The sequence below is a fragment of the Ambystoma mexicanum genome, chromosome 1q, assembly GCF_040938575.1.
Source record: "Ambystoma mexicanum isolate Mex_15411 chromosome 1q, UKY_AmexF1_1, whole genome shotgun sequence".
In the NCBI taxonomy this organism is placed as follows: Eukaryota; Metazoa; Chordata; class Amphibia; order Caudata; family Ambystomatidae; genus Ambystoma; species Ambystoma mexicanum.
This window is the reverse complement of record NC_090922.1, coordinates 1,145,195,195-1,145,216,929: the sequence shown is the minus strand read 5'-3', so window position 1 is coordinate 1,145,216,929 and position 21,735 is coordinate 1,145,195,195.

The following is a 21,735-nucleotide window of genomic DNA, read 5'->3' as shown; positions in this document are numbered from 1 at the left end:
TGTAGCTGAGGCAGACGTTCTGGGGAGGTCCTGCAGGCTCAAGGTTCCTGAAGCGACTGTCGGACTGACACGAAGTAGGAAAACTGGAGGGTCCTTCACTGCCCGGGGAAGAAACCAGCAGCAGAGCAAAGCAACAAATAAAAGGTGCGCTCCTTAAAACCCAAACAGGTTCCTGTCCTCCTGGCTATCTTGTTCACTGTAGCTGTGCACAGCAAATTCGACCAGAGGAGGGAGGCCTGGCTTGCAGTTTGGCAAACTGGTTGGTTCCACTAGCTCAAGGGGAGAAGATTCGCTGCAGATCTTCCCTTCGTCGAAGTTTGGAGATTTGGACCCGCAGCAGGGCTTCTGTCAGCTTTTATTTGGTTCTCTCGATCCAGTGGCGACTCTGCCTTTTCAGTCCCAGAGACCTGCTTTTTATGCAGTTTTCCCCCATTCACAAAGCCTGGCTTTCAATCACACAGCAGGGTGGCTGTCCTGGCGGGACAGTCACCACAGCCAAGCATACAGAGTGTGACATGGGTCTCCAAGGAGACCCTGTGCAGGGAGTCTCAACCTCCCCCCCTCACATACTGTCCCCCTCAGACATTCAGGCGCCTAAAGAGGGCTTCTATGCAGAAGCCCGCCAGAGGACGGTGAACAAAGGAACCAAACCTGGTTTTACGCACAGAGTAAAACACGGGAAAGACCTTTACAAAAAGAAATGGCGAATAAACCCAGGTAGAACCAAATAAAAGTAAATGGGGTCCAGCGGATTTAAGTTTGAGGCTACTAACTTATTTAGATAGACCGCTGTAGGAAAAATAGGGTAGATACCACTGCCAGCAGCCAAATTTTAAAGAAAGGGGAACAAAATAATGTTTCATGAGAAACAGACAAAAAGGGATAACTATTTACCCTTTCTAGGACTCTATATAAGATAGTTTGTACTGGGTCTGTGAATTTAAAAAGACTAATAAAGTCAATGGCAACTTTACATGTTCTGGGAGACAGTAGTCAGTCCCAGAAAATGGAGTTTAATGTGGGAAGTCTGAAAAAGAAAACCCTGTGTCACTGCACTGACGGTGCTGTGTAGCATACAGTAAAATGATGACGCCCATGGAGTAGGTGAGGCTCCACAGTATATGAGCACAAACATGTTAAACACACACAGCAAAACACATGTAAGAGTGGGAAAAAAGGCTCACACTCTTACCAGGTGAAAAAAAGAAATCCTAGAAATCCAGCAAAGCTGCTGAGGGACTCAGTATGTAAGGGAAATTAACCATTCTGGAGAATTCTCCCTAACACTCACCCCCCATACTAAGGGACAGGAGGATTTAATCCACTCCTGGATGAATCTCTTCACTCTAGTCAGTTATAAACATCCTAGAGAGACCATCAGCATTTTGGCGGTGACATCCTGACCTGTGCTCAATGATGAAATCAAACCCTTGCAGGCAGATTGACCATCTTAGAAGTGTTGGATTCTCCCCTTTCATTGGCATTAGCCATCTCAAAGGTTGGTAGTCTGTCTGAATCACAAAAGTAGATCTATACAAGTATGATCTAAACTTCTTCTGAAACCACAAAATGGCAAAACACTCACACTCTATGGTTGCCCACCTTGTTTCTGGTTACTTCAGTTTCCTACTGATGAAGCAAATGGGGTGTTCCTTACCTTTCTCATCTAGTTGACTAAGGACTGCACCTATATCTGTATTGGATGCATATGTCTGCACAATGAAGGGTTGTAGTAATCAGGAGCTCTTAGGACTAGAGCTTGACAAAGGGCTTTCTTCAGGTTTTCAAAGGTTTGAGTGCACTCCTCATTCCATCAAACCTTTTTAGGGGATTTTGGAGAGGAGATTACATTCAAAGGAGAAGCTATGGACCCATAGTTCTCAATGAAATTCTTGTAGTACCCAGTTAGACCTAGGAAGGCTCTCACTTGGGTTTTAGTAGTAGGGGTGGCCCAGTTTTGTACAGCTTGTATTTTTCTAGGCAATGGCCTTATTTCACCCCCTCCTGCCTCATGACCAAGGTAGACCACTTTGCTCTGACCAATTTGACATTTGCCTGCCTTTATGGTCAGATGGGCCTGCTCAAGAGTCTGTAAAACATATCCTAAGTGATCAACATGTTCTTTCCAAGTAGGGCTGAACACTGCAATGTCATCCAACTATGCCATGCGGAAGTCCTCCATCCCATTCAGAACTTGATTGACCATCCTTTAGAATGTATCAGGTGCATTCTTTAATCCAAAAGGCATGACCTTAAACTGGTAGAGGCCTGCTGGGGTTGAGAATGCAGTTTTCTCCTTGGCATGGTCTGTCAGGGCTATTTGCCAATAGCCTGATGTCACATCAAATGTACTGAGATACTTGGCTGCACCAGGTTTATCCACCAGTTCATCTGCCCTTCGTAAAGGATAGGCATCAGTCTTAGTAACTGCATTTAGAGCTCTATAGTCCACACAGAATCTCAACTCCTTGGATAATGCCTTTGGTACTAGAACAACTGTACTAGACCATGGACTTGTAGAGGGCTCTATAACCCCGAGATCAAGCATCTTGTTCACCTCTCCTTTGATGTGGGATCTCACATGGTCTGACATCTGTAACCTCTGCTTTTCACAGGTAAACAGTCACCAGTGAGAATATCATGCTGGCCCCAAAGGATCAAGCCTGGTGAAAGTGAAAACAGGGAGGCAAACTTATTCAACAGAAACTTGCACTCACCCTGCTGTTCAGATGTCAGACTAGAAGAGAGTTTAACTCCTTCTACGTTCTCATGCAAAGGTTGGCCTATGAGTAGGGCAGGTAGAGGTTCACTCTCCCCCTCCTCTTGAGCTGAAGCTATAAGCAAAGCTCCAGCTTCTTGTCTCGAGACATATGCCTTCAAATGGTTGGTATTAAACTCTGGGAGCCTCATTAGGTCTGCCTAAGTCCACCAAATAGTTCACCTCACCAAGTTTGCCCACAACCTTGAAGGGTCCTATCCATTTGTCCAGCAAGGCCCTCTGCCTTGTTGGCACCATAGCTAGTACAGGCTGGTCTTGAGTAAACTCCACCATGCTGGCCTTCTGGTCATGCCAATGTTTGACCAGAGCCTGACCTGCTTTTAAGTTATCACTAGCTTCTGCCATCATGTGTGACATTCTCCTCCAGAGACCTATCACATAGTAAGTCACTCTGACTGGCTTGGGGAAAGGAACACTCTCCGACCCCTCCTTAATCAGGGCCAAGGGACCTCTCACTGGATGGCCATAGCGACGTTCAAAGGGACTGTAACCAACTCCCTCCTGGGGGACATCTCTATAAGCAAAGAGAAGGCATGGCAGTAGAAGGTCCCACTTTCTTTTAAGCGGTTCCTCTAAAGCACCTATCATACTCTTCATAGTACGATTAAACCTCTCTAACAGTCCATTTGTCTGTAGATGTCAGGCTGTAGAGAACTTGTAAATGACACCACAGTTTTTCCACATGGCTTGCATGTATTGGGACATAAAATTGGATCCCCTGTCGGATATCACTTCCTTAGGAAACCCTACTCTGGTAAAACTTCCAAGTAGAGCCTTAGCCACAGCCTGAGCCATAACAGTACTCATAGGTATTGCTTCAGGGTACCTAGTAGCATGGTCTACTACAACCAGGATAAACCTGTTCCCTGAAGATGTGGGAGGGTCAAGAGGACCAACAATGTCAATACCCACCATCTCAAAGGGAAATGCCACCACTGTAAGAGGCACCAGGTGTGCCACATTCTTGGTTCCACTCTTGCCAGAGGTTTGGCAGGTGTGACAGCTCCTACAGAATTTGTCAACTTCTGAACCCATCTTAGGCCAGTAGAAGTATAGGGAGAGCCTTTCCTTGGTCTTTTTTGCAGTCCCCAGGGATAGACTCAGTCAGTTCACTGTAGAAGAGGCCATCTTCCCAGTGCAACCTATGCTTCCCAGGCTCTTGCCCATCGAACTGAGAAGCTGCCTGTAGGCAAAGACCTTCGAGAGTAGGACACTCTCTTTGTCCTATGATGAAGTCTGCCCTGTTGGGTCCACCTTCTGCCAGTAAAACTGCAGCTCAGGATGGTCAACAGGGTCTAGAACTCCAACTAAAACAATGTCTTCTTCCAGATCTGACTCTTCAGAAGCTGGATCAACCACACAGGGTTGTACCTCACACTCTGCCTCAGCAGGTAGAGGAGTCACAGGTGTGACTTTGGACACTCTTGGGGATGTCCTTGTTGGTAGCACAGGGGTGCTATCTGTCTTTTTCTTGGTGGTCTCGGGTTTCCCCTTTAGCTCTTTCTTTCCAGAAATAGCAGTGAGCAATTCCTGTGGACTGGGAGTGGTAGTTTCCTCTACCAACTACTCTGGAGAGCCTCTCAAGGTCCTCTCCCTTGCAGGCCTAGTGAGCCACTGTTTACTTTTACTGGGAGGCCTGGGGTACTAGACACAACAGGACTCTCACATGCACTTCACTCTGCACACTAACAGGTATCTTGGAAGTCATATCATTACACAGGATGAGAGCTGGTAACTGGGAAGCATTTGCACAGGGCCCCCAGCTAACTTGGTTAGGTGTTTGGTTGCCTTAGCAACATCCTCCACCTTGAAAAATGATTCATCAACCACAGTTATGCTGGCTCCAGTGTCTCTGATGGCAGGGGTCACCTGGCCATTCACAAGAACACTATTTTTATAATACTCTTTAGTATCATCTGGGATGGAATTATAATCATCCAAATTCTGTTGTTCCCACAAGCCAAGGGACATTAAAGAAACACTAGCTGAGACTCTCATGGGTTCATCAGCCAGTAGGTGAAAGCTTCCACTTGCCATAGGTACTTCTTCCTCATGTGAGAAGGATAAGGAGACAGTGTGGACCCCTGAAGGTTTACCCTTACATCTGGGATGCCCATTCACATGATCAGTTGACCCACAAACATAACATTTCCCAAATATTTTGATGAATGGGGGCTTGTTCTTACCTCCATCTGGTTTGGGTCCAGATGGTGTACTAGCCTGATTTGGTTTTCCTTATGGCTTACCCTTATTGTTTTGTTTGGGGCCCTCTTTTGGATTGGACATATTAGAATTCTCTTTTTTAACTTTCATTGGCTGCTTTCCCTCATCCTTCTTCTGAGTTGCCCCAGAATCTTTGTGAGTAGCCCTGTTGGCAACCAACAAGTCAGAAGCCTTAGCTAACTTCTTTGGATCTATCTCCTTAGAATCAGCCAAGTGCTGTCTGAGCTCAGGAGAGCAGGCATCATAAATTGACTCCAACAAAACAAGATTTCTCATACCTTCATAAGTGTTTACTCTGTAACCCTTAACCCAAACATCTAAGTTTTTCAAACATTCACACACCCAGGTAGCCCAAGGGGTACCATCCTGCTTTTTGAGGGTCCTAAACCTCTTAAGGTACTGGGAAGGGGTCTTCCCAAATCTAGCAAATAAAGCTATCTTCACACACTCATAATCCATCCTATCCACCTCCCCCAACTCCATCACAACATCAGATTCAACAGTGGGTAGCCTAGAGAAGAGCCAAGGAAGCAATTGATTCCCTGTGTAGTCTTGAATCCCATGGTTATATTCAAACATTGCCAACCATTCCAAAATATCAAGCTTAGCCTCATACATACCAACAATGTATTTAGGCATACAGGGTCTCTTAGGACTGAAAGACCTAGAAGACTCTGGGAGAGAAGCATTTTCCAAAGACAATTTTTTTCATTTCTAAGGCACAATTCAACTCCATTTCTCTGAGCTTAAGTTCTTGATGCTTTTGTTCAGTTTGAGCATTTATACGTTTAAATTCCAATTCAAGCCTCATCTTTTCTAGAACAATGAATTCAGGACTGAGTGTAGGATCTGTAGGGGTCCCAGTGGAAAAAGTTTGATGTTGCTGAGCAGGCAGAGGAGCAGTGAGGCTTACATTAGGAAACACATCTGCCTCATCTAACTCATCAATAACAGACACATTATCATCCTCATCATTTTCCGCACTTGCTGAGGGGTTAGGTATTTCAGACCCACCATCCAGACTTTGTTTCTCTAACAACCTTTCAATCAATTCTGACTTTTTGCCTTTAACAGAGATCTTCCTAATTCTACACAGATTTTTCAGATAATCCACAGTGTAACTAAGGAGGGTCTCATGACTATAGCTTTCCATTTCAGACATGATTAATATTGCTTTTAAGTGATGTTTAGCCTTGTGATTAGTTGATCCATGGTAATAGCAGCACTCTAAGTGTAATCACTATACTTGATCCTCACCGCTGTACAACAGTGTTAGGCAGAATCATGTGCAGTACCTTTTGGGAACACCACACACAATTAAGACTACAAGTGACAGTACAAAATCACCTTTGGTACAAGCCTGTACTACACAGTAAAGTAGCAGTGATGGCTGAGCAGCCAGACTTATCTCAAGAGTAAAGTGAGCAGTATCAATGGTTACACAAAGGACCGCAATTACTATGGTTCAAACAAACACTGACTCAAGGTTTCTGAGTAAAAGAATATACATTTATTTACACATCAGTTGTAAAACAATTCACTAAAGTAAAGCAGTAGAAAAATCACACTCTGAATATACTACACACCACCCAATAAATTCTGGTCAAGTTAAGCTCAAAATGAAGTGTGAGCAAAATGGCACTCCAGCAACTTCAAAGGGAGGGAAAGACAAGGTTAGACAAAAGTTGAGCAGCACCAACAAGTAAGTAAGCAGGGCAATCTAGAAAAGGCAACTACGGTGAGGCCTGAGCCAAAGTCAATGAACCAAAGTCTTTGCAGAGGATCACACAGTTCAGAGTAGTTCGCGGTTAAGTCTTTGCCAAGAGTTCGGAACAAAGTTGGTTGGAAGAAAAGTTACTTTAAAGAATAGAGAAGGACAAGCCCTCAGATTGGCGAAAGATTTCAAACACTTTCACCGCGGTCAGACGGAATGAACAACCGGGTTTGAACAGTACCTTAAATGAAGAAGAAGGCTGTAGCTGAGGCAGACGTTCCTGGCAGGTCCTGCAGGCTCACAGTTCCTGAAGCAACTATCGGACTGACACAAAGTGGGAAGACTGGAGGGTCCTGCACTTCCCAGGGAAGAAACCAGCAGCATAGCAAAGCAACAAATAAAAAGTGTGCTCCTTAAAACCCAAGCAGGATCTGGTCCTGCTGGCTATCCGGTTCACTGTAGCTATGCACAGCAAATTCGACCAGAGGAGGGAGGCCTGGCTTGCAGTTTGGCGAACTGGTTGGTCCCACCAGCTCAAGGGGAGAAGATTCCTTGCAGATCTTCCCTGTCGTTGAAATTTGGAGATTCAAACCTGCACAGGGCTTCACTGGGAGTTTCAGTCGTGGTAGAGGTCCTCTTCTGTCAGCTTCTCTTCGGTTCTCTCAATCCAGTGTCGACTCTGCCTTCTCAGCCCCAGAGACCTGCTTTTTATGCAGTTTTCTCCCATACACACAGCCTGGCTGTCAATCACACAGCAGGGTTGCTGTCCCGGCGGAACAGTCACCACAGCCAATCGTACAGAGTGTGACATGGGTTTCCAAGGAGACCCTGTGCAGGGAGTCTCAAACCCCTCCCTCACATCCTGTCCCCCTTAGACATTCAGGTGCCTAAGGAGGGCTTCTGTGCAGAAGCCCGCCAAAGAACGGCGAACAAAGGACCAAACCTGGTTTTGCGCACAGAGTAAAACATGAGAAAGACCTTTACAAAAAGAAATGGCAAATAAACACAGCCGTAACCAAATAAAAGTAAATGGGGCCCAGCGGATTTAATTTCGAGGCTAGTAACTTAGCCTAAAAAAGTACTAAGGCTATTTAAATAGACCGCGGTAGGAAAAATAGACTAGATACCACTGCCACCAGCCAAATCTTAAAGACAGGGGAACGAAATAATGTTCCATGAGAAACAGACAAAAAGGGATAACTATTATCCCTTTCCAGGACTCTGTGTAAATTATTTTGTACTTGGTCTGTGAATTTAAAAAGACTAATAAAGTCAATGGCAACTTTACATGTTCTGGGAGACAGTAATCAGTCCCAGAAAATGGAGTTTAATGTGGGAAGTCTGAAAAAGACAACCCTGTGTCGCTGCACTGCTGTGTAACACGCAGTAAAAAGAAGATGCCTATGGAGTAGGTGAGGCTCCACAGTCTATGAACACAAACATGTTATACACACACAGCAAAACACATGTAAGAGTGGGAAAAAAGGCTCACACTCTTACCAGGTGAAAAAAATTAGTTATAGAAATCCAACAAAGCTGCTGAGGGAATCAGTAGATAAGGGAAATTAGTCATTCTGGAGAATTCTCCATAACAGTGTTGTAGCCCACAGGGAGCTGTGTGTGAGAGGAGCCGTGGAGCTGTGAGCATTTGCTGTCTGTTTACCCTACCCATCCACCCCACTAGGGCAAAGCCCACAGGGACTAAGGGCGCAGGTGTTGCAGACCTCAGGGTGTTCTAGCTAGCAGGGGGTGTCCGCTAGAGACAAGCGAACACAGACATTGCTGATCATCTGGATCCTCCACTTCTTTTGCCAGCGTAAACAAAGTCAAGTTACTTTCCTTTTGTGCAGACTCTGATTGGGGATCTATCCCGCCTGCAACAAGCAACGAGCAAAGAGCTTGAGACGAGTACTGGTGACTGGTTCCCAGTGGACGCTTGGGTTGTTGTGGAACCCTTGGCTGTCCCGCTTTGACGGACATCCTATTCACTGTGGCCTTGCAATTATAAAGGCAAGTGCATTTTTAGAAGTTAATTTAGTGGAGTAAGTGAGGGATGGGACTTCTGGCTATGCATGCCCTACAAGCTGTCAGGTGTTTCTGCGTATCTGCTAATCGTTAACAGCGGGCTTATGAGCGGGTTTACGAGGCTGCGAGGTAACATCAATCTGCCCCCCTTATTTCTGGACTTGTGTCTGCTATCTAGGAACTGCCTGCATTACACTGACTGTTACCTCCTAACTCGTTTTTTTTTACTTTAGGGATGGATGAGGGTTTGCCAAATGATGGACTAAAGGAATTTAAAGAGGAGGTTGATGCCTATGATTTATTGTTAGCATTTCTTTACCCTGTCACGATTTATTAAGTAAATTGAAATACCTGATTTTAACTTTGTGGCAATGATGTGATTTTACAATATTTCTGGGCTTGGTTTTAATCTATTGACAAACTGGTATTAGTTTGCAGCAATTGATAGCAGCCGTCGAATCCTGGTTGCTAGTTGAGGTTGGAAGTTGTATATTAACACCTATTTGCTGCAAGATGACTAAAACGAAAGCTGCGCAATCTATCTTGCCAAAGGGGGGAGCAAAAGGGTTTAGAAGCTATTTGAACCTATTAAGGATGTTAGCATCCATATAACTGAAATTAAGGGGATAATAGATGATTTTGAAGGGCCCAACGCCAATAAATTACCCAGTTTAGGTGGTAATCAAAAGGCTGCAGCAGCTTCAAATTGAATGCCTGTGGTAGAAAATGCTGAAATTCTCTCGGAGTGTGTAGCCCCTGTTCCTAAACAGACTTCAGCATCTGATTTATGCTGATGTAAAGGGAAGACAAAAGATCCAATGGACAACTATGAAATAGTGGCATTTGATGGCCAGGAGGGGGGCACCATTTATTTTATACCAACCACAATTAGTAGTGCTGAAGGGGAACAGATTGTAGAAATACAACAAAGATTTCCTGAACCAGCTATACTAAATTACCCTTCCACTAGCCACAGGTTCAAGATTGCAAACTGAACCAGTCGTTAGACTATAGCAAGGGGGAATCAAAGGTCATTTTGGTGGGAATCCATTGCTTACTGCTGCGGAGTGTGAAGGCAGGACTCACATTATGGGTGTGACATCTAATAGGTATCAGGTCTTGGGGGATGAGCCACCACCAGCTGAATCTAACTTTGTACAAACAACCCCAAGGAAAGAACTAATGGTTTCAGGGATAGCTCTGTTAAAGGGAGTTAGTGAGGGCACCCAGCCGGACATTCTGGTTGAGCCATGTGACGGTCAGATGATATTAAGTGGAGGCCTTGGGGGTTCTTTGTGGAGACCTGCAAACCCTGATTACTACATGTGGGTCACTGGAAAAGGCAGTTAAGGAAGGCCTACAGTCTTTTGTGACTGAATTTGAAGCCAATAAGGACAGGTCTTTGAGGACCGCCTTAACTAATGTAAGTGAATTACACTCTTCTAATAGCAATGTCCCAAACAGTAGAACTAGGACTTTGTGTAAATCACAAGATGACTTGGATTCTGCAAGTGAAACCCATCTCCATTTACTTCAATACGCACACACACAATTAACCAAACAAACATTAGGGATGCAAGAGATCAAACAAGGACTAATAACTCAGCAAACAAAGATTTGAAAGCATGAATCCCTATGTCAAATATCTACGCATATAGGATACATTCTGCCAACTCCTTTCCCCTGGGCCACAGAACAGATGCCAGAAGACCTGCAAATGATCTCTATAGGCATAACCCTTATTGTCCAAGTGACCATTGTTCTCTTGGGATGATTACAAACAATTCCTCTGTAACCCTATATAAAGAATTATAGTGCAAATTGGCCATTACACAAATCAGGTATCCTTGGTCAACAAATGTAACCATTACTTTAGGTACATAAGAGGGTGTGTATCCAATGTAAGGAGATATATAACAAAATGCGTGAGGCAGAGAATGACAAAGAGTGACGAGGACATGTTTGTGGTTTCCTTAACAAATGACTACTTGATGGAGGGTTTATTGTTTGTTTGTTTGTTTGTTTATTTATTTATTTATAAGGGCGCTCCTCACCCGAAGGTATCTGGCCACAGCATGGATATGCAGATGTATGTACAGTACAAGGTAATTACAGGTAAGATACTATTTACAATACAGGCAAATTACAGGTGAGGTACAGATACAAAAGTAGTACAAAGGAAAAGATTTACAGAACAACGATTTGCTTTCAGATGTCATTAGAGATGAGCCAAGTTTTCATATTTTTACTGAATCTTGGGAAGGTCTGGTCGGTTCGGAGGTGCAGGGGTAGGGCATTCCTGTATTGGGCAGCTTGTACTGGGAAGCTGTTCCCACCTGATCTTTTCAGGTTGAATTTGGGAACTGTAATACAGACGGATTGGGCAGCTCTGGTGGGACAAGAGGATGATTTTCTGATGATTCTTTCTTGGAGGTATTGTGGGGCGGCATTGTTTAGGCATTAGTGGGTGATGGACACTATTTTTAGTTGAATCCTATCCCTGATGGAAAGCCATTTTGTATCTCTTCTAGCTTCAGAGATATGTTCTCTCTTTGGAATGCGTAAGGCAGTCCTCAAAGCATTATTTTGTAAAATTTGGGGTTTGTTGGTGATCTGTTTACTGGCTCCTGCATAGAGGGCATTGCAATAGTCGAGTTTTGACAATATTAGCACTCTTGCTAGGGTAGTACAGCTCTTGGTCGATAAGTAAGGCTTACAAGCATGGACCATCTTAAATGTGTATGCTGTTGCAGAGGAGGTGGCGTTGACTTGCTTACTCATGTTGAGAATAGCGTTGTGGCAAAAGCCTAATGTTTTGCTTTCTTTGGCCACTTTGATAGCCGTTCCGTCAATGATGAAGGATGTATATTGCACATCAAGTTTATTAAGATGGGCTGGAGAACCCAAGATTATGATTTCTGTCTTGTTGTCATTCCGGCATAAGCCATGGGCCAGCATCTATGCCTGAATGATTTTGTAAATTTTATTGAAGAAGGCTAGATCTAGGTCATAATTTCCGGATAGAGGTAGGAATATCTGGGTGTCATCTGCAAAGTTGGTGTAAATGATACCCAGATGGTCCAATTTGTCTAATAATGGCTTGGTAATATATTTTACATGGTGGGGGACAAGCAAGAGCCCTGAGGGACTCTGCATGTAATAGGGATGGGGTCAGCGACTGCTGACTGGGAAAACACCCTCATTGACCTATTGGTGAGAAAAGATTGAATCCAGTCTGAAGCTTCTTGAGAGAAATTGTGTTTGCAGAGGATATTGTGGTCCACCAGATCGAAGGCAGCCGAGAGGTCTAGTAGGAGAAGAGCATGTTGTATTTTGTCCTTAAATGTGTCCATTTGCATTTTCAAGTCAATTAGTGCCATCTCAGTGCCATGCAGTGGTCTAAAGCCCAATTGTCTTAGACCTAAGAGGTTATTAGTTTCGCTGTATTGTTGGATCTGGAAGTAAGCTTTCTTGTCTAAGATTTTGAGGAGAAATGGGGCAGTTGTAATAGGCCTGTAATTGTTAGGGAGAATTCTCTGTTTAGGCTGAATTTCCTAACCTAGTGAGTCCCCCAGAAGCTTTGCTGGATTTCTGGAGTTTGTTTTTTTCTCCTGCCAAGAGTGAGACTCTTTTTCTCCCACTCTTGCACATGATTTGTAGTGTTCCTTTTACTGTTAATGTGTTTTATGGGCTATGGGGTCCTTTACTCCATAGGGTCTCATGTGTTTTTACTATGTGTGTTACACAGCACCCTCCGTGCAGTGACACAGGGGTGTCATAGTGACACCCCACCATAGACTCCATACCCTGGGACTGACTACTGTCTCCCAGGGCATGTAAAGTCACCATTGGCTTTACTAGTCCCAAATTATGAACAGAAACCAGTACAAACCATCATATTGCGAACATACTGGTTGGGGCAATTCGATTGCCCCGGGGTCTGTTAGTCGAGGGGGCACGTCTCCATCCCCCCTGATCGAGTTTTGGCTGGTGGCAGTGGATACTACTTTTTATATTCAACCGCGAATATATCTCTATGGGATTTTCCCATTGTTCGAGGTTACCAACTTTAATTATTTAATTCTCATAGCCTCGAATATACCGCCGGTTTATTTATTTAATATTAATTCACCGGTTGGTATTTTTTGCCAGGACTCGATTCTAAAATGGCGTTTGTGTTCTCTTCTGTGACTCCAACCCAAGTCGAGCCCTTTGTTCCACTTTTTGGCGGGCTTCTCCACAGAACCCTCCAAAAGTGGTGCCACTCTGTCTGGGTACCACAGGGGGTGTGGGAGGGGGCTTAGGCACCCTGGACTGAGTTACCTTGGCAACTCAAGTCGCACTCTTGTGTGATTGGCCCGAGTGGTGAGCCGGCCGGCTCACCACTTAGCATGTTTGATTGACAGCTAGCTTGAGTGAATGGGTGTGTGCTGCATAAAATCAGGGCTTTTGGGACTGGAACTTAGAAGTCGCCACAGGACCTGAGAATCCGACGAGGGAGAAGATGAGCCGACCTGCTACGACGACACCACAGGTGGAGCCCTGCGGAACCGACTCACCACTTCCTGACGACAGAAAAGATCTCCCGGCTGGAGAGTCTTCTTCCCCTTACTGGTGGGCACAACCAGTCTACCTTCTTTTTCTCCCATCCCAGGACATCTTGTGGTTGAATTGCCCGTGCCAAGCAACCTAGCAAACGGATAGCCACTTCCCACTGTACCGCGAATAAAAGGACCGCTCCTTTTAACCGAGAACTCTGCGGCTGGTTTCTTCCCTGGCAGTGCAACGGACTCCTGTCTTCCTCCCCGACGAGATCCTCTCTTCCCCCGGACGAAGCACTGACTTGCATCCGCTGCCAGGAACAACTGCCCCCGCTGGAGTATTCTCACCACTTTAAGGTACCGTGTCCGCCAGGCCTCCCTTTCTAAAGATTGCTACAAGGTAATAATAATCCCTTAACCTTCTGGACTGGGCTGGCTGCCTTGACCATCTAACTGGTCCCTTTCTTTTGGTCCAACTCTTTCTGAACCTTTTGGAGACGTTTTGTGCACTTTTCAACCGTGTGACCTTGGACACATTTCGTTCTGATCCTCTTAAAGTGGATCTGGCTTTCTGAACTCTAACTTCACGGTTTGACTCTGCCTTCCTCTCTTGCTGTGTTCTTTGAAAGTGTTGGGATCTGTTTCAATTAATGCTCTGCCTTTCTCTCCCTTTTAAACCGGATTATTAGAGTGCCATCTGTGTTAAGCGCTCACCGCTGTCTGAAAATAAGTGGGGCTTTACTTAAGACTTGTCTAATATTCTTTTAAGGGAGTGTTATCTTTTAGTGACCGTGTGTTTGAACTGCTTAATATTAGTGCCTGTGTGTTTTATTAGATGTGGTTTTAAATAAATAATTATATCTCTTTTACACCAAGCTCTGGTCAGTGTTTGCTTGTTCTACTGTGTTCTTTTGACCTATTGTGAATACTCTGTATACTGCATAACTCTTCTTGAGGGAAAGTCTGACTGCTCAGTCACAGCTACCAAGTGAATCTGTGTGGTACAGACTGCTACCAAGTGGGTTTACTGCCAAACACCTGAAGTCTTAAATCTTCGGCAGTGGTCCCAGAGGGAACTGCACAGGTTTCTGCCTAACAGTAATTAATTGGGATGGTTAGGTCGAGAGAGGCTTTTTTTAGCAAGGGTAAGACCCAGTCATCCTTGAGATTAGGTGGGACACTGCAAGTGTGAAATGAGGCATTTATTAGTTTGGTAATAAATGCGGCTTCTTTAATTATTTGGGCAGGACAGGTATCGCCTTGGCATCTTGAAGGTTTTAGTGATACAATAATTATTTCTACCTCTGTAGTAGAGACATATGAGAATTTTTATTTAGGGGGAGGGTCTATGAGGAGTTCTCCAGGTTCCAGGTGTGAATCTAATTTGGGGATAGTAAGTCTTTTGGTTGCAATTTTATTTTGGAAAGTAACAATTTTATTACATAAAGCATTTTGTATGTCTGTGCACCATGCTGTGTTCTTGATGCAGGGATCTTCAGGGGTTATGGGGGATTCCAGTTCCCTTAGTATCACAAAGAGTTCCTTTGTGCTGGAACTGACTTTATTAATCCTGTCATTATATGTATCTCTTTTAGTCCGTATGATTTCATCTTTGTATTTCCTAGAGATTTTGCTCTTGTTAAGTTTGTTTTCTTTGGAGGGTAGGTTTCTCCATAGGACTTCTAGTTTTCTTTTTTTTTTCCACGCATAGCTTTAAACTGAGGGATAAACCAAGTGTTAAGATGGACTTTTGGTTTGATTTTGTGCATTTTAAGTGGCGCAATAGTGTCTGGCACTTGGGTCATGGTGGAGTTGTATAATTCGACCAGCTCTCGTAGTTCAGAAGATTCTGATGTAGCGTTTAAGATGGGTAAGAGAAGAGGCAAAAGGTTATCTGCAGTTATGTTCCATTTGTTCCTCATGAGGGTAGAGGGAGCTAGCTGTTTTGTTTTGGTGTCTATTCGTTTGGTCTGCATAGTGAAGGTGATAAGGTAGTGGTCAGTCCAGGATAAAGGTTGACTAGAAGAGATAGTGTTCTCGGAGTTAAGGTCTACAAACCAATCTAGTATTCTGCCTTCCTCAAAGGTAGGTTGGTTAATTCTTTGTGTGAAACCTAATTCAGCTAGGGTGTCGGATAGTACCTTAGCTTGATGGTTGTTGGGGTCTTGTTAACCCAAGTTAAAGTCACCTAGTAGCAACATTTGTGGGGTGGGTTTGGTGTTGTCCGAGAATAAGGACATAATGTCTTCTTCGAAGGTCCCAATGGGGCCTGGTGGTGTGTAAATTAGGTGGATAGTGAAAGTACTTGTCTTAGTTGTGGAAAGGATAACTGTAAGTAATTTGCAGGACTTAACGATCGGTGAGTGGTTACTCTAAGCCCTAAGCTTGACTTTGCGATAAAGGCAATGCCGCCCTCTTTCGATGTGACTCACTCTGTCAGTTCTTACAATGGTATAGTTGTTGGGTATAGCCAAAAGGAGGGAAGGTCCTGCAGCATTGTGTAAACAAGTTTTGCTTACAGCAAAGAAGTCTGGGTCTCCTGTGTTAATTAAATCCGCTATATCAGTGGTATGGGCCACCAGCGATCTCGCGTTGATTAGGGCACCTTTTACTGTAGGGCTAGTTAAGTTAAGGAGGTTAGTGCAAGTCTTTCTTAAGTTGTTACTTTTGTTTGGAAGTTTTTAAAGTACGGTTGTTGGTTCATGTCTGAGTGATAGGTATATCATGTGATTCGGACTGTAAGGAGGGGTTTATGTTAAGTCTAGAACCAAGCATAGCGTTTCTATCACTTGTAGAACATGGCTGGTTCGGTGTGAGTTTCCTAGCATATAGGTTTATCCATTGTGATGGGGTTAAGATTTCAGTGGCATCTACGTTGGTGGCTAGGTTGGCATTAGGGTCCTTGATAATTTGGTTTAGTTCAGGTAGGAATGTAGTGGGTCTGATATTGAGGTAGAATACATTTGAGTTGAGCGGTGGCAGAAATATTGAAGGTATGATTCCTTGTGATACAGACAGGCTCATGTTTGTGGTTACCTTTAAAATTCCAGAACAAGGGCGAAAGGCTGCTGTAGTATGAAGGAGGGCCTGAGCTAGAATGAACAGGAAGGTAGTTAGGCGGCGGCTAGCAACACGCATGTTGTAGTCAGAGGACGGCTGTTAGTTTAAATGGCTCTGACAAATGGCACTGTATAAAGCAGCACAGTGGCTAATAGTGGCTGTAGGGGCAGTAAGCCAATAGCGGAAGTTTATGCAAGTTTAAGGCTGTGGGCAACTACCAGCAGAATGTGCCAATTCTGAGCCATGGGTTAAAAGCAGTATTTGTGCACATTCAAGGCAGGAAAGGCAAGTACCAAGAGGGTGTGCCGATTCAATGCGATGGGCCAACAAATTTTGTACACATTCATAGTAATAGGCAAATACCGATGGTAAAAGGCAGTGCAGAGAAATGGGCCAATAGCGGTCTTTTGTGCGACTTCAAGGCAATGGGCGCGCACCAGCAGTATATACCAATTCAAAGCAGTAGATCAATAGCAGTATATGCATGTTCAAAGCAGTCTATTGTCTATTGAGCTTCATGTGTACCCGTCCAATGGTTCCAGAATAATGATCAGGCCTACATCTAGCAAGCAAACATTAGATACTATCCCTATGGAGCAGAGAGCAATCACAAAAGTAATTGCAATGAAGAGGACTAATATCCCTGGACTCAGAGAGAGGAAGGTCAGGCAGGCATCTGTCTGGATGAAGTGGATTGACAATGTCATATCCCCGTTGTGGAGACGAGACCCGCTGGGAGTGTCATAAGAATGATCTCATGGAACATCGCTGACTCAAAAAAAAAATAAACATTGTATTGAACCCGAGTGGTGTGAGTTCATCCAGGGATATGATGTAGTGTGTATTCAGGAAACATGAGAGTTGTCTCAGACTGTTTTTCAATGGTATCAGTATCGAAAGTCAAAGGACAAAAAGGAAGGCCATCTGTGGGTCTAGCTGTATGGATCAGAATTGGGCTTCACTGGCAAATATTAAAGATTGAATCAGGCTCCCCGGACATATTGTATTTGGTACTTAACTCAATTGATGTTCAACCCATTTTTCTGCTTATTATTTATAATTGATTGAATAATAATCGAGAACCAAAAGCAGTTGAATTGGTCTAGAAGCCTATAGAGGACAAGGAAACCCATGTAGGCCTATGTTACCCAATCTTTCTTGCTGATCACTTTGTAAAAACATGCAAATATCGAGGCTGAGTACCACAAAAGGAAATACACCAAACACAGGCTATAAAGATTCACAGATCTTTTATTCTGCGCAGTTTACAATGAAACATAGATACAGATAGCTATCTGGCTCTCAACACCCCACAATGAGTACCAGCCCGTCAAAGAGAGGAGAGAGAGTACTGGACATCTAAACATTTGTGTTTTTATACAATTTCAGCAATATTGTCAAGCCCCTCTATATGTTAATAATCTACAGTCTAGAGTTCGTGCCTAGTTCACATACAGCTTATACAATAATATGCAGAAGGATTACATGAGTTTGTATTTCCATCAAGTTACAATGGCGATGATAATTCTCAGATCCCGTGGTAAGCCTTAGTCTATATCCCAACACAATGCAGTTCAGCCTGTGTCCACACTTGGCGTTTGCACTTCATTGTCGTCGATGTGTATTCGTGGATGAGCCTTGTTAGCGTAGACAATGCTAGGACACAGTTCATACATAGTACAAGGTCTCATTACCTAGTCTAAACAGTCGGCCCTCGGACAGTCTAACCATTAACAGAACTCAAAGGTCGGGAGGCTTGGTTGCAAGTTAGAATCACAGTCCACCATTTTAGAACAGAGAATGTACGAACAGAAATCAAAATGGCAGATGATTCTAAAATGGTAGCGGAGTCGATCCAAAATCGGAACTTTGCAACGCGGTTTTCTTCGCAGAGCGACTAGGCTTAGGCCAATATAAATCAAAAGGAGGCATAATATGATCTCTGTTTAACAACTTCAACCTGCAAATCAAACCCTTATCCGATATGGAGGGTGTCTGGGATGATCAAGACAAGGCCTGGGACATCCCAGTATTAAATGCTGTTATTCCGAAGAGGGTGCACCCTCGAGCACTGGATCTCGCTGGTATATTATTTGGCATGGAACTAAGTGCCTGCAATGGGTGGTTCATGAAACATCAACCTGCCAAACCCAATTTTAAAGGGAACAACTGTACCTTGCATATTAATCACATCTTCCTATCAGCCTGGATTTGGAGCTAGGTGCTGGTTTTTGAGGTACGGGGGATCTGGGTAGTGATCATAGTCCCCTTGCTAAAACATGCAGTACTATGGTTACATATGAGATGAACAAGTATGGTAACCCTATCTCGTCTGTACAAATATTGGGGCATTTGCGAAAAACAATCAGATGGGCCAACCATAATGTGCACTCCTTGAAGCCTTGTATTTACCAACTTATGTTGCCTGATTTGGAGCAGCTTTTGACTATGGTGCTTCTTGACAAAGAGGTATTCACTGCATATGACAACTTGGTTACTAATTTACAACTTCTCATCACCAAATCTAGTCAGTATGTTAAGAAACATACTGTCAAAGCCAATAAGTGGTTTGATGAAGAATATAAGTCAGCAAAGTCTGATATCTTAAATTGTCTGAAGGGTGGCCTGAGTGTCAATAAGAGTTACTGCGTTTGAGAACCCATTACACATTTCTGATTAAGCATAATAAAGATAACCCAGTATGGCTAGAGTGGGAGAGATTGCAGGAGGCCTCTGTTTCTGGGGACACCTGAAAATTATGGAGAATCATTAGTGGAAGTAGGGAGGGAGGCAGTAATGAATTGGGTGCTAACATTATCTTGAGTATCTGCATGCTCTATCATGGCTTGATAGAGCATGTGGAGGATCAGGGAAGTAGAATACAGGAACAGAGCTAGTGAATGTAACATGGGTCCTGTCGAAATTTGAGTTTTCAGAAATAGAGAATGCCATCTTGTCTCAACGAGGAGGGAAAGCACCTGGCCTGGATTTCATCCCTGTGTATCTTTTTATGGAAGAACTCATCGTCTGGACTCCGGTTTGATGGAGGCTGTTCAATGTGATTCTTAGGATGAACGAGGTGCCTTCCACTTTGCAAAACGCTACCAACATCCCCATTTACTAAAAAGGAGGGAGAGATGATCTGGGGAATTACATACCAATATCCCTGTTGGACAGCGTGGGGAACATTTTTGCCAAAGTGAATTATTAACAACTCAAGTTCTGAGTAGTGCAGGAGAGCATGACTGACCACTTACAGGCATGCTTTCAGCCAAAAATAGGCACTGTGGACAAAGTATTTCGTTTATATCTCACCATAGAGAAATACACAATTTTGAGAAATATGAAGCTCCACACAGTATTCATTGACCTCAAAACCGCTTTTGACGTTGTATCACATGGCCAATTGTGCTCTGTACTGGCCAGAAGGGGAGTTCCAGGTAATCTCTTGTAAATTATTGAACAGCTGTACTAAAATAACAGAGCTACTCTGTCCTGGGGCTCTGGTGGTGAGCTTACTGATTCCTTTGCAGTGACCAGAGGGGTGAGGCGTGTCTGTGTCCTCACCCCTCTGTTGTTTTGAATTTACATAGATGAAGTCATAAGTTATGTTAGATCATCATGCTTTGACCAGCCAAAGCTGGGGCATGAATCCATCCCAGTGTTGCTCTTTGCTGATGACGCTGTGCTCTTGTTGACACCGCTTTGGGGCCTGGAGACCACCCTGGAAGCATTTGTGGAGAAATTCACAGAGCTACAGTTTAAGGTTAATACTGGAAAAACGAAATCCGTAGTCTTTCGGCCAATGTTCAAACAGTTTACTAAACTTATGCTGAATATCAATGGCTCCACTCTAGAACAGGTCTGATGCTATGATTACATGGGCATTAGATTCAATGACCAGGACCAATGGATATCGCAAATGGTTAAATCTTGCAATGCCTTTCAAAAATACAGTGGGGCTATTTGGACGTTTTTTCTCAGTCATTTGCGAGGAGCCATCACCCCTGCACTCAATATGTAGTTGCACAGGCGAAATCTGCAGCTCTAGATGCAGCTGACACCTGGGGGAAATTCTGCCTGCAGTAATTTGGAGCTGACTGAAAGAGCCTTCCTCAAATGGCTGGCAGGCATGCCTTCTCCATGACTGAGTTCCCCTCCCTATTTGGAGTTGGGCCTAAGGCCGATTAGTGGGAACGCAAACCTTCAGCCGGTCTTGTGCTGGCAGGTCTTTGCCTTGGTTTGTGCACCTTAAGAAACGTTTGCTTGATTTGAACCTCAGTGAGCAATGGTTTAATCCCCTGGGCATCACAAAAGGAACCATAGAATTGGTAAATAGGGTCTCTCATGAGGCAGCTGAATTTGAACTTGTTAATGCCTGTAGTGGGTTAGCAACGGGTGAATCATACTTGACTGGCAAGTACTCTCTGGGACTTCAAACGTATTTAGATGTGGTAAACCTGCCTTTAGCACGCAGCTTGTACATGAAATTCAGATTAAATCTACTGAACTTGGTATATCGTTCAGGGAAATGGTCTTCAACTGGAAATTACCTATGCCTTGTGTGTGGTTCTGCCAGGAAGTGAATACGCCACTTCTTGTTTTTTGGTTTTTTTGTCAAGTCTACCAAGTGGCCTGATGTAGGTCCTCGAAAACAGTCTGTAATGCACACAGTGTACGAACTGTTAACCAGGCATGTGTACTGTTTAAGTGATACAATGTCTTGGACATCAAATATCGTGTAGCTAGCTATATCCATCAGCTTTATCCATCCTGAAGAGCACGGAAACAGGGAATTTATTCCCAACTTTTTCATAATGTCGTATTTATCTATCTTTTTCATTGTACCATCAACTTGGTTCTATTTTATTTGAACTAATTAAGGCTCTGCATACATTTTGTGCCTTAGATTACCTTGCATACTGTATACATTATTGAGGGTGATGAAAGGGGCCTCCCTGAGTTTGCATATATATTCAGGCTCAGATAGCTCCCGTCTTTCATTTTCACATTGCGTATATTTGCACATGTCTGTGGGTCTTGAGTGTACGCCAGTTTGCACACTTATGTGTTGTCTAACCCAGCATAGAATTGCAGCTGGTATGCTTTGTTATTTGCACATCTCTCATAGGCTGAGGGTTAACCACCAGGGTGTGCTTTATTATCTGTCTATATAATGCTATAATGATGCCTTGTATAGGATAGAACTGAATTGTGGAGATTTGTCTAACGCCTTCTTTTGGAATATTTGTAAAGACCAGGCTCTTCTAATCTTCTGTGCCAAAATCGCGGATGTGTTGTAGTATTGTTTATTCTGTAAATCATGCCACATTTTATATTGTTAAATGTTTCATGTTGAGCATTATGTATTTATTGGCAAATTACAAAAGTTG